Here is a 12,895-nt window from a genome sequence, read left to right as displayed (position 1 = left end):
AGTAAATTCAGCAAGATCAGGGTTTGTTCTGCCTGTGGGATTGTAAGGTAGAATTAAGAATCAGGTTCTTCTGAATCTCGGTCTTGTACTTATTCTTGCAGACAAATTGCCTTTAGAGCTCATGAATTATGAGACTAAAAGCTTCAGCTGTTGAGGTCCATGGAGCTAATGCAGCAAAGACCAGCAGAGTCTGGGCCTCAGCTTGTGTTACACATGTAAAAAAAAAAGTGATAGGTTTAGGTAAAAACCCTTAACATCTCTAATGGTGGCTGCATAAACATGTGGATAATGTTTTGTCATTAACTAGCAAGCATTTTACTTAAAATAGTAGGTCTGCATTTGCTACATATTTAGTAGCTGCTTCAAAAATGAAAAAGTATCACCTAGGGACCACCAGCTTGGAGAAAGTCTGCTGAAATTCTGAAGGAACAGTATGAAGACAACGATGTTTATAGTTGCCACCTAAACTAACCCAGCACATCTGGAATGCTTTTCTAGCCCTGCCCTTGCAGCCTTCTCAGATGATTATTGTAGGCATCTAGAAAGTTAGTTAAGCTTATTTTTCTAATTTCCTGATTCAAATATAGTTCATTTCAAAAAGAATATAACAGCTTTACATACATCTGCATCTGGGATTTGCACCAGTCTATCAGATAGCTATACCCAAAGAGAATTCCAATTGAAGGAGGTGCCAGAACACCAATAAATAAAAAACTACAAATTGCCTAGCGGTTCAGCTGACAGGCAGAACTGGTTTCAGCACCTTGTTGCCAAAGTGCTGCCACAGAGCTGGTCCTGGGGTAGACCCGTGTGACACTGGTGTGGCCAGGACCTTTAAGAGCGTGCATCAGTACTCCATAATATTGCAGGAGAGGAAGCAGAGAACAATACTACGTCCAACGGAAACTGTGGCAAGAATTTATTCAAGGCACGTTGTAATTACTCAAGCTGGGAATTTGGCCAGAACATTGGGGTTAACACCCCTACTTCTTTAGAAGTGTCATAGTTTATTTTTTTTAATGACTTTTAAGTGATGAGAAGCTTGGCTTTCTGTCTCAGCAGAATGACAACACCTCTAAGCAGTATAAACTTCTTACAGCAATGGGAAGGTGCTGGTTCAGAACTTACTTGGAGTGGTGATAGGGCCTAGTACAGTAATCATTGCTTTATAAATACTTTCAGTAGATAAGAAAGATAAGAGTGTGATTAGGGCAGAGTTTCAGCTGCTGTAATCACAGTCATACCCTCCCTTAGCCTTCAGTCCACTTGCTGCTTTAGCCTGTCCTTTTTTTTAAAGTGAACAGTTTTAAATTCTAGAATAAATCGTAGAACTTGAACCCATGAAATTTGGCTGTTGATTACAGCAGCAGTTAAAGGCTGCAGTGGTCAATGCTTTTTGTCTTAGGAAATTTATCATCATACAAGCAGAATGTATCTTATCCAAATGATGGGGTTTTTTTGAATTCTGTCGTGGCTTTGAGATTTTTAGAGTGTCTTCTTTGTATGTATTAGGTACTGATTTAGAAACTTAACTTTCAGCTTGTGCTCTCTTCACAAAGACAATAAGCACTCCAGTGTTTCAGTGTGTGACTAGTTGTGAAATGCAGAAGTGAGGAATTGTTTTGCTTTTACTAGCTCATGAAACCTGCCCTCATTCCTATAGCATAGTTTGGGCCATTATTATGGGTTACAAGGTTATACAGGAAAAACATGTTCTAGAGAAAGGCTGGTCAAAATAAACGAGGTAGAGTCTTCCAGATCGTTGTAATCTGGGTTTGTATCAATGAGGTAAATACTTCAGTACATTCACTGGGAGGAAGATACCCTGTCAGAGAGTATCCCTCTGATAGTTATGTCATAATGACAAAAATGAAGCAACACTGATGTTATTACATAACTTCTTTTGTATTGTATGACAACCAGAATAATACTTTGCTTTTCTCTCTTACCTTTCATTAGATAAAAGTGTTCCTTGCTATGCACTTGTGATTGTCCCATGAGTCAAGGGGGTGTTTTTATCTATTAAGAAATGGGGAAACAGTGGTACAAGAAGTAGTACTTGTCTAGGTCATATGGGAAATCAGTGTCAGAGGCATAAACAGAATATCAGCCTTCTGACTGTCCCACTCTACCCTCTGGGCAAGCAAGAAGTGGCTTTCAGTGTGACTCAACAGCTTTTCCTTCCTCAGCAACTGTCATGCTGGGCAATTATAAATAAATGCCAGCAGGTCATTTCCACCCGAGCCAAACAGGTTTCCAAGAGACTCTAGGTAGGCATGTCTTCTGCTGGTGAGGGCTTCTCGATGGATCTTTACAATGGTTTTGCTTTGAAATATTTTCAGAACTTGAAAAAAAAATCATTTCTTTGCCAGATCATTTTCAGGGACTTTTGTAATATATCTTACCTAGGAATTATTTTGACCTTTCTCTGCAAGAGAATCACAATAAGCTGATTAAGCTGTCGTTTTTCAGGTGCTTTTCTTGTACATAGCTTTTAACGTGCATGCCAAGTGAACTGATGCTGAGAAGTACTTCTACAATATCAGAACATTTTGTGACCAGTACAACACAAGATGCAATGCACTTTGATAAATCCAGTGCTTACATATAAGTGGGGTGGTGGGTTGTCTCCTAAACACAGTTGTAGATAACAATGTCCCTGACTCCATTTTAACAGCAAAATAAAAACGTATTGGTTCAAGAAATGACTTCCTCCAGGCTGTGACAGCTGAGTATAAAGAGGGTCTGTTTAGATATCTGAAGTCTTTCCCAACAGCAGGGCTGAAGAAGATTTTACTCTAGAGTTTGTTAGAAATACCTGGAATAGGCAGCAAGGATCAGTGTTGTGGTGGCCTTGATCTTGAAGAGTGACTGATGGAAAGAAGCAGCACAGAAGAGGCTCATGTCTTGGCTTTGGTCCTTGGATGGATGGGTAAGAAGAGGCCTTTGGCAGAGAAGGGTGAAAGGTGACTAATAATGTGAAACTGGGAGGAAACTCATTATAGTTATGCAATCTCCAGATGGCTTGCTTTCTCAGAGAAGACACCTTTTGTTTGTTGTCTCATTGGCATTTGCTGCTCAACATTGCCTTCTGAATAGAAGTCTTAATTATTTCTTTGCTTGACTTAGGAAATTTAGTTTATCTTTGTAGTATTGAAAATACATCAGCACCTAATTTCTTTGTTCTCCCTCTGCAGAATTCTTCTTAGATTTATTTTGCTGCTTCTCTTTCTTATTGGTTCTTTTTCTGTCTGTCCAGTAGTTTGGGCAAAACAAAGAAACTTTTTCCACTGCACTTGGTTCCCATATCTCACTTGTTGCATGTTTCTCTCTTGCCACACTTCCAGAGCTTTCATGGGGAAACTCCACTGAATTTTGCTGCAGTGGTTCAGGTTGTTGCTTTTGTCTGGTCAAGTCTTTCTCCACAGGTTCCCCCTTCGCCCAGTATCAGAGCCAGCAGAAGTGAGTTTGTTGTGTGTCTGACCATGCTAGGTTATGGTTAGATGTCTTAGCTCAAACCCAAGTCTAACAATCTGTTACTACCCTGGCCTTTGTGCTAGACTGGCTGGGCAGCACCAGCTGATCTGGCATGAGAATGTAGCCTCAAGAAGAGCAGCTTGCTGGAGGTGATGATTTAAACTGCTGGAGCAAGAGTTAGTGGAACTCTTCCAAAAACCCTTAGATTCCTTCTTAACATGGCTTTTCCAATTATCTGCAATGAACAGCTCTGCTGTTGACTCCTTCTGGATCTTGTTCTTCCATTTTATAGGTAAAACAATAACATTTTCGTTCTGTAAAACAGTTGTAAAAATGTGGCCTTGCTTTTCAGCAATTCTGCTGTCACCTAGCCCTGAGATATTGTGTTCCACTCTTGAATAAGATTCTAGACCAGAAAAAGAGTTAGACTGCATACAGATTAACAAATCTGTTGCTAGTATCTCTGGCTACTGCAGCATGACTCACCCATCAGTGCTTGTCAGTGTCTGGTGTGACCTCATTGAAAGCTTCAACATCTCATATGTGAAGGCAGGTTGTAATCTAGTGTAGGAATCCTAAATAGCTGGAGAATGATATTCTGAGACTGTGATAATGCATACATCATAAACATCACCTTAGAAATCGAATGTGTCACCACCAGAAATACATTTACAGATTTCTGAGCATCTCTAAGTCTGCCTTTCCCATGTTTCTATTAAAAAGCACCTGTAACTATTCAAGACAGCAATGGGAGTCAATGCTCTTGGGAAAACTGAAGAGTGAATGGGACAGGTCAGGGAGGAGATGCTGTGTTATTTGCAAGGGCGAGAAAGAGCTGATGGTTCTGTTTTATTTATCACAGCTTCTAGAGGCTTCTTCTCCTTTTTTCATTCTTTCTTTCCCCCTATGTCAGTGCTCAGAGATTCTGGTATGCTGGTGACAAAACAGCATGAAGGGCTATAATAAAGAGAGCAGATGAGTGAATTAGCTTGTGGTACCTAACATGTATAGCTTAGGTATGATGATAAGACAAAAAGTGGGAGGCAACAAGAGTTTAGAAGTCAGATGGTTCTCTTCAGATCATGCTGGCTGAGTAAACATGAAGATTGTGCTGAGTGCCTGTACCTCCTTCTCATGGGCTGTTACATACTAGCAGATACTAGCAACACTGCTCTGTCTAAACTGAGACAGCTGCTGATGTTTTAACTGTACCACCCACATCTAGTAACAGACACAGTAAAAGCTACTGTCCTCTCACCTGCTACAGTGGGAACTTGACTCTCTAAAAGCACAAAGCTGATATTGTCTCACAGGTATCTGCTGCCACTTGAATGCCTGATTGAAATTGAAATCCCTGGCTACTGCTCCAATAGGTGTCCTTAGGATCTGTGAATGTCTGTTCTTGTTTTGCTATAGGTGATGTCTTTATGTGGCAAAGTTGTCAGCGTCAGCCTGGCAGCTCTATCTATAAGCAGCAATGGTTGCTGCCACTTGGCTTCCCAAACCCACAGTTCTCAAAGCTGCTGCTCCTCACTGACTGATGAGGAACCCAGAGCCTGGCACTCTGTGAGACAGCAAGAATCTGGCAAAAGATTTCCGTTTTAGTAGATCACTATGCAATCCTCTAATTATTGTCACAGCAGTTTCTTATGTAGCACTTACTTAAAGTAAATAGTGTCTGTTATGGGCAGGACAGAAAGATACCTTGCTTTTGAAGGTATGCTGTCCTAGAGACACTAAGGGATCATCCTTAGTAAATGCAGTAGAGCTGCTTTGTCCCAAAACAGTCAATAACAGTCACTGTGTCCTCTGCTGCACTGTGGGATGGACCCTGGCACCTGTCTGAATGTAGTTATGTCCTTGTTGCAGACCTGCTCTTTGTATCCAGACTTTTGCCTGGCAAGTTTGTTCTCTTACCCTTTGCCTCAGTTGGGTGGTAGTATGATTTCTGCATTCTGTAAAATACTTTTTTACTTGTGACTGGGAACATAGATTTGATTTTTTTCTTTTTTTGGAGGGCAAAGATACTGCTCTGAGCAGATGTGTTTTATGTTCTGGTCCTTCTTTAAGGAAGGCATAGAAGGTCAAAGAGTCGAGGCATGCATGTGATTTGTAAGGAGGAAATAAGCAACCTTATGCCTTTTCATCCATGATTCCTTCCCAGGGTGGTCACGCAGATACTATCTGCTTAGCTGTTTTGTGAAATGAGTTGATGGCTCTGCCCAGTTTCTAGTACAGAGATGTGCACATACACATAAAATACAGCAAGTTCTAGAAATGAATGTCATTTTGCTGCTCTAGGCACAGAGGCCAAGGCCTAAATGATGTTTTGAGACTGAGCATGCTTTGATCTGATGAATATGCAGCATGATATACTAGTGGACAAGAGACGGAAGCCCCATAGCAGTGCTGTCCACACTGCACTCAGCTATGGAGGTGTTTAATGATTGATCCAGTATTTGAGGTCGTATTGCTTGATTTATATCTTGATTGACTTTTCTTTCACATACTCAAGTGTATCTGGGGTTCTAGTAGAATCCTGCTCTTACATCAAGCTCAGACCTCATTGCTGCTACCTATATGCTGCTGGAAATGGACAGACACCATTTGTGGCTGCCTGAATATCCTGAGTCACCGATTACCGGCTGGCATGTGTGTTGCAGTTTTCATTTCTTCCTTTACGACTGCACTCCCTAGAGGAGACGTGGAACAATTGCAGTTGTCAGCTAAAGCGTGTTATGTGTGCCTGTCTGATTCCACACAATTGGTGAACGACGTGTGACTACGTCTATGGGGTGAGCTGCCTGTGATTCGTTACTGTATGCTTGGTGTTTCCATACCAGAAAAATAGAACAGGTGTAGGAATTTTTAAAAGTGCATTTTCTTTATATGTACTAGTAAAATATCTGCATTGTGGAGATGGTAATAGGATGACTTCACTAAATAATTGGTGGAGGCAAGTAATGATTCCAGTAACGCTCTCACAGTATGATACATTGTGTGAAAATGGATGAAACATAAGGATTTTAAACTAGTAAATCCCTGCACCAGCCAAGCTCTGCTAGCAGGAGCATGGGTCCACTGTGCAGGAACTGACAGGTTATCAGTTCTATCCCTTCCATCAGACACTTTTGTCGTGCTGTGTTTGTTACCCTGCTTATTCAGTGTCCCAAAGCAAGGCTGTTGAAACTCAGCAGGGAAAGGATGCAACATGTTTCTGTGTTATTTCATCTCACCAAATGTTTTCACGATGTAATGCTTACTGCTAGTCTTGTGCGTAGCTCTGGGGGAAGCTGAAACACAAAACACTTCATTGAGCCTTCTGACCCAACAGGTCTTGACATACTGCTGCTGGACACGGCTCTGTGTCTGATCTGAACTGCAGCAGTTCCATTCTGTCCTGCTAAAGTAACAATATATTAAACAATATTATGATATCTATACTGTTTTCACCTATTGACTAAAAAGTTACATCCTCACTAAGCTAGTTTCAATTTGCATGTCATAAAGTATTAGTTAATAGTCAGCTGATTTCACTGGTGTGAAGACTGTAACATATATAACACGGACAAATTAATGCTCATCTGGGACCAAATGACTTAAAGCAGCTCCTTCTGCAAAAATACCCAGTGAAATACAGAGATGTTCTGTAAATCAAATCTTTGTTTGCAACAGGTTGCTAATGTTTGGCAGGGATGGTCCATCCTGTTAGCAGACATGGATCTTGCTATGGAGGAGATATGTGAATTGTGCTGGCTCATGAAAGTGGGTGCACATTACATTAGTAGAGTAAGCAGTGGCTCACCTCATGAGCAGGATGTAGGTTTTAGTGTGAGAACTCTTAAAAAAGAAAGTGGGGGAAAAAATATATGAGGTAGACTTTGAATCCTGACTTGACGAAATTCAGGTTCCTCTTGTTGCACAAGGGACTTGTCCCAAATGAGAGAGTGGTATTAACAGTCATGCATCTATCTGAAGTGTCTTGGGAAAACATAGACTACAGCTGAAGATAGCAGTAGTCCCAAGAGGAGTTTTTCGGGAAGGATGGCAGATAGCTGTTAAACTTGCATATACAGTTACTCCCTTATTCCTCCTTTATGGATCTGACTCATCCATCCCTTTCCTAAACACATCAGTTTTGGTATTTTTTCTCTTTTTATTTACCTCATATTTTATGTCCTTCAAATTTTCTTTTGTATCTATGGGCTTAATTCTGTTAAATCCAGTTGCTTTGGCTTCTTCTCTGCCTGTGCTTTGTACCTGCTACATAGTCCCAGCAAACTTGGCAACCAACCCTTGGGCACTCCAGAGAAAACAACTGTCTAGACCAGGCACCTTCTGCCCAATGCCCTGAATGTAGCCCAGAGCTCTAAGGCATTACAACCTATTCAGAACAACATGTTGCTTTGCAAATGGTTTTTTTCTGCCCTTCCTCTACTTGCACAGAGTTAATGTACATACAACTTCTCAGCAGACACTAGCCTAATGTTTGCTGATCTTTTGCAAAGACCCATTGCAAGGGAAGGTCGATAAAATCTTGTCCACAGTGGACTCATAATTGCACCCATCTCTTGCAAGTGAGGCAAATGGGAGCGAGGGAGCCCACAAGAACTAGAGCCTCCTGCAGACCTAGAAACAATACAAGCTAGAGGGCAACAATGCAAAGACCCTACAGAGCCTCTGATACCCAGCAGAATTCAGGAAGATGTGTTGCTCCTTTCTAAAATGATGAGAAATCAAATCTCAGTGTGAAGAGTCCTGTGGTGTGGGAAGGGCAGAGAAGCCTCGGTCCAAAGTCACCAGCCGTTCTCATTCCTGGTTAAAGCCCTTGTTGCCCTAGGCAAACACAGAGCCTGTCAGCATCCTGCAGCTTACAGAGATGTGACCAAAATAGCTCCACAGCTTTACCATGTGGCTAAAAATAGCTTTTGGGTCAGCTTTTATCTTAAAGGTAGTGGTGACATCAGTGGGAGAGCACTCTTGCTGCTGCTCAGTGCAGGTAGAACTGAGTAAACAAAGGGGCAAAGGCAGCAGTTTCATTAGCTAAGCATCCTTGAAGGAAGAGAGGTGATAAGGGATAAGAAAGGAGTTGCATTGAGATTGACAAAAGCATTAGAGGCCTGGGCAAGACCCTCTGCCACTGCCCAATATAGTTTATACTGACAACTTCTGCCTCGGGTTTTATTTCTGTGATTTTTAAGAAGCATCACTGCCCATTTCTGTCTCCGTATGGCCTAAGTCAGAATGTGTCACTGGACTGGGCCAACCAGCCAACAGCGGTGTGTTTCTTGCTTCTCATTTCCAGACAGTGAACACAGCCCATGACATCACCTCTGGGCAATGGCAGATCAGAGGGTATGGCTGTGGCAATGTCAAGTGTGTTTTGTTGTAGCCATTCAACCAGAGAGCTGATCTCTAGTGCAATTTGCATGTGGAGAAATCTGGATAGCTGTTAGTTCTAGGGGGTTTCAGTATTTGTTTTGGGAAAGGAAAAAAAAGCCAACTGTTTTTATGGGGTTGATCTGTCTGTTGTTGTAAAGCATTACATTTTACCAAAGGAGCAAAGCAGCTCACCATGATCCCCAAGAGTTTTAGTCTCTGTTGTGCGTGCGAAGTCTGGCCAGGGAGATAAGTCTCAGCCAACTTTGGAACTTAAGTGCCTGATTTAAAATGTTATGGGAATCTAATGTAGGTTATGAGAGGTTTGCCATGCCTGCAGTTGCCTGTGCTGCTGGAGGAAGTGCACTGCAGCAGGCTGTGCTAGTGAGAATTTCCTTTGTGCTGCAGGTTTCATGCCTAGTGATTTTTATGGTGCTAAGAGAGAGGAAGGAGGTGACAAAATTGTGGAAAAATTGAAGCCAGGTCATTACTGTCAGATGAGGGCAGTCCTGTAGCTAGTCAGATGTGACAAAGTGCAGTTGCTGATGCTGTGACCAGGAAGGCTGAGAGAAATGTGACTGAATGTTAGCAGTGCGCATGTGCCTTTGGAGAAAGGAGGCTATCTGTAAGCTCTTGCAATGCTTTTCTCTGCCCAGCAACATCGTTGCTTCTTTTCCTTGTGATCTGCTTAAGCAGCTGTTCTCCGTTTATGATCCAAAGTGATTCTTCACATTGGGCCTTCTTCACACTGAGCTGTCTTCATTGTAGCAGCAGTTATCTGAGATGAAGGACTGATAGGACCCCAGGTTTGCTTTGAGAAAACATTATAAATAGAGCACAAGCACTCTAGTTACTGTTCTCTTCAACTAGTGCAAGAGCCGTGTGGGACTAGCCCCAGTCTCTACCTGTGCAAAAGCGCTTCTGTTACCTTGAAAGAGGGAGACTTCAGCCAAATGCATCTCCAAATTGGCAAGTATAGAGAGGGTTATGCTCAAGATCAGCTCACTAAGGATTTCTTTGATGCTCAGCTAAGCTGAGCTGAAAGTCAGCTGCCAATGCAGGAGCTCTGCATCCCTAGTTTCTGTATGTGTTTTGAAACCACAGACCATGTTGGTTGCAGCCTGTATACTAGGTTATAGGTAAAATCAACTCGATACCACTCCCATGACCATTTAGCACAGTCATTTCTGAGCACTGCAATACAATTCTAGCCACAGCCAGCTCTTTCCATTCAGTGAGAGTTGCTCCCTGGTCTGCCCTGCCCAAGTTGCAAATGTAGCTCATCAGCCTCTGCTTCTTTGCAAATTAACTGCATAGGTAATGGGAAGAGAAGGAGGAGGCAGCTCAGCAACTTGCCTATCCCAGCCAGTCATGAAGGCTCTGTGCTTCTCAGGCTTTCTGGCATTATTTGCCATGATAATTGTGTGGGTATAAAGCCGTTGTTTCCTTAAAAGCTCTACTTTTTGCAACAGGAGGTCGTTTCCCAGTGGGGAAAACAGGCTGTTGATGTGGTGGGCAGTTAGTTTGTCATTTGGATAGATCAAGAGCCCATTAGTTTGGGCACAGCAGTGTGCTAACAGGGGCAGAATGCACGCAGACCAGCTCCGCTCTGGATAGTGCTCATCTCCCCACACTGCTCTCTGCTGTCCCAGCAGTGCAGTGTGAATGCAGGTCCCTCTCCTTGCCTGTGCTGACATGCCCACAGTAAACCATAATCTGAACCTCGTGCTTCTTGCCTGTGTCTCGATTGGTGGCAAACCCTCCAAAAGCAAATAGTGATTTGCCCGTCTGCCCTGACTCAACTATGCTGAAGGTAAGAATCAGAGCTAAATCCGGTTCAGTAAAGTCTGTAGGTAAAGAACAACCTTCCATAACGCATTCTGAGGCATTTTAAAGAAACTTGACTGTGTCCAGGAAGTGCACTGAAGTGAGCAATGCTGAATTAGGCAAGAGAGCCTGCCCAGGATCCATTAACTTCAACATCCATAGCCATGTGGTTCTAAGCACTGGGGGTTTTCTTCTCCTGCCAGCAATTACTAGATAGCAACTGGGAATTCAAAGGAATGTGGGCTACTTTAGGAAGCAAGTGCCTATTCTTTACCTCCTCTCTAGAAGCAAGGTCTTTTAGTCCTTTGCCTCCTCTCAGGAAGCCAGGCAAGTAGCTCATAGATAAGGAGCAAGGGCAGAAAACCTGCTGGGCTTCACTTCAGCAACTCTAGATTATTTTCTATAGTCTTGGCACTGTGAGTCAGCATTCCTAGAGCCTAGACTAGTTTACAGCAGCAATTAGAGTGGTGGTACTGGATAGATGGCATGTGAAGGTACATGTGTGTCTAAAGCCCAAGTGAGGAAGTTACCATCTTTGAAAAATGGTAGTAGCAGGGAGCAAAGGACTGGGTACCCTGAACAGTAACTGCAGTGGAGACATTTGCAGGATAAGGAGTTTCCTAATATCAGTGTGAAAACCAGAACTTCACAAAGCTATTTATATTGTGCTTAGTTCACTTTTTTTTTTTTAAGACTCTGCAAATATTTGGGATTATCAGTGCAGTGGGATAAAGGTAACAATTTCCACCTCAAGTGGTCATGGATTCATTTTGCATTGGCCAGACTGGGCTACGTAGCAGAAAGGTTCCCAAAACTGTAAAGGTAACAGACCATGAGATATCTTATATCACACCATGGAAGCTTCTTGCCTGTGCCTGGCTGGTCAGCCTGGCTGGATTGTGTGGCCAAAGGAGGTAACATTGAAAACAGTATGGATTCTTTTAGATCTGCAATCTCAGTTCTGCAAAGGTATTTATTTTGAAGATTTTAGTTTCCATAGCAATGTAGTGCTGTTCTCTCATATCTCTCTCCTATTGCTCCTATCTTCGCAGCCATTAAAGAAATCATCAGTGAGGCAAACTTTAGCATTTTTTTATTGTGAATGATTTGATATATGTTGGTTCCTTAGTGAATCAGAGCCAGTTAGTCAAGGATTGACTCATATCCTTTCCCAGGGCAGAAGTGAGGTCTATTGCAGTGTAAAGATGGTAAGAGTGAATATTATTAATTGGACTTAGTTTTTTAATTGCTAGGCTATTTCCCAGTACAGTTGAGAGTCTTGAATTGAATTCTGGTTCCATTTTGGATGAGATTGTTATGTGTTTATATTTTACTATGTTTCACTACAGCTACATGTTGGCATATGCCACCATGTTCCACACCAGCAGCGACTTCTAGACACAGCTCCCCTTCCTGTTGTTAACAGAGACAGTGCTTATGGCTCATTCATTCATTCATTCTCTCTTTAATATGTACAGAAAAAAACAGCAGTTTGTTAAGAAAACAAAACAAGCTCTTGTGATTTATTTTTTTCTTTATTTTTGTATGTGTGCATGGCGTTTCTTTGGTTTGTTTCCTGGTGCCTCTTGGCTTCCTGGTCAAGGTACTACTAGTCTTGCCAGAATAGTTATGCAGGTTGGAATGTAACAAACCCAGACTTAACCCTGCAGCAATGATGGCATGCAAAAAGCAAAGATGTAGAGATTATTTATTCTGATGGTGCAGTTTACCTTTTAAGGAGATGGTTCAGTGAATTCTTTTGCCCACATGAAGTGTATCTCCACCTGGGGAGTTGTGCCAGAATAGCTGTTCCACAAACCCTTTGCTGCAAACAATAGCTTTTGTCCTGTAATTCAGTCCTCATGAGTAGGTAAGCAGTGAAGTGAAGAAACTAGGAGAACAAGAGTGGCACTGTGGGCCAGATTCCAAGATAAGAAAGTGGGGCTAAAGATGAGGTGACAGTTAGCCTTTGTCTGTCTTCTGCAGTGCTGCCATACCTGAAATTTATAAATTGGAGCATAGATCCATTAAGTTCAGGATGGATGCAAGAACCCCTCTGTGGAATCTACATATTAACATGTTAACATGTGCTGCGTAGTGACAATGGTCATAGTGACAATGCTTGCCAGTCAGTACTAGTGCCTTGTATTTTCCTCCCTGTCTAGCTAAAGCCATCAGCTCTCTTGTTGGCATTCAGATCATGAGTTCTTCA

The sequence above is a fragment of the Colius striatus genome, chromosome 20 (assembly GCF_028858725.1).
Source record: "Colius striatus isolate bColStr4 chromosome 20, bColStr4.1.hap1, whole genome shotgun sequence".
Lineage (NCBI taxonomy): Eukaryota > Metazoa > Chordata > Aves > Coliiformes > Coliidae > Colius > Colius striatus.
The sequence above is the reverse complement of the archived record's forward strand: the minus strand, read 5'-3'. Positions refer to the sequence as shown.